This window comes from Acyrthosiphon pisum, unplaced genomic scaffold (assembly GCF_005508785.2).
Source record: "Acyrthosiphon pisum isolate AL4f unplaced genomic scaffold, pea_aphid_22Mar2018_4r6ur Scaffold_1162;HRSCAF=1637, whole genome shotgun sequence".
Lineage (NCBI taxonomy): Eukaryota > Metazoa > Arthropoda > Insecta > Hemiptera > Aphididae > Acyrthosiphon > Acyrthosiphon pisum.
In genome coordinates this window covers 3,154-4,282 of record NW_021760033.1, presented here as the reverse complement: position 1 = coordinate 4,282, position 1,129 = coordinate 3,154, and the positions used below count along the sequence as shown (strand labels likewise).

The 1,129-nt window shown below is 64.8% G+C and overlaps 1 non-coding gene across 1 annotated transcript; it reads left to right on the top strand.

The window, feature by feature from the left end:
- Positions 1–239: 239 nt before the first annotated feature.
- On the top strand, positions 240–397 carry LOC115034557. Its single transcript, XR_003839910.1, has one exon. It is a non-coding gene; the product is annotated as a 5.8S ribosomal RNA (ribosomal RNA).
- The last annotated feature ends 732 nt before the right edge of the window (positions 398–1,129 follow it).

Below are 1,129 nucleotides of genomic sequence, written 5' to 3'. Positions count from 1 at the left end.
GGATCATTAGAGACGGGCCCGCGGTACCGGCGGCACTCGCCGGTCTCGCGCGCGCCTCATCCGACCCCGTGGCCGCGTGCGCTCGCCGACTCGCTCGACGACCGCCCGCGCGCCGCGACCCCCGACCGAGCGTCGACCGAAAGATGGTTAACACGTCGAAAGACCGTACGTGCCCAGTCGTGCGTCCGCGCACGGCGCGTGGCCGTAGAAGTTTCGTCGAACAAAACAAAAAAACAACCGACACCGAGCGGCGGATCACTTGGCTCGTGGATCGATGAAGACCGCAGCTATCTGCGCGTCGTCGTGTAATCCGCAGGTTATACGAACATCGACCAGTCGAACGCACATTGCGGCCTCGGTGACCCGCGGGTCCCGGGCCACGCCTGTCTGAGGGTCGTATACCGGATACTCGGCCAGACCGATGCGCCGCCGGCAGGCGTCCGACGGCACGCCCGTCGGCCGCTCCGGTGGTGCGAGATTGGCGGTTCGACCGGGGAGAGCCGCTCGCGCGGCCGCCTCCGGTCGTCCGCCCAAGTTGTGACGGCAAACAGTCACGGGTTCTCGCGTCGTCAAACGGCACGTCCCCGTCCGCCCGCCGCGCGAGAGCGCGGCCGGGCCGGCTGAGAGTCCACGAGACCTCTCCGGCTTCCGAGAAGCGGACGCGGGCGGTCACCGTACGGGCGGAGCGCGGACCGCAGGCTGCCGTGTAATTTAAGAAACAAACAACCGATACGTTCCGACCTCAGATCAGGCGGGACTACCCGCCGGATTTAAGCATATTAATAAGCGGAGGAAAAGAAAACAACCGTGATTCTCTTAGTAGCGGCGAGCGAACCGGGAAAAGCCCATCGCCGAATCTCGCCGCGCACTTTTGTGTCGCGGCACGTATGAGAGTTGTGGCGTACGGGCCGGGCCTCGTTGCCGGGGCGCACGTGACGGTCCAAGTCTCCCTTGAACGGGGCCATGGCCCCGCAGATGGTGCCAGGCCAGTAGAGGCCGTCACAGCGTTCCGGGATCGGACCGCGCCTTCGAGTCGGGTTGCTTGAGAGTGCAGCCCGAAGCGGGTGGTAAACTCCATCTAAGGCTAAATACGGCCACCGAGACCGATAGTTTACAGTACCGTTGAGGG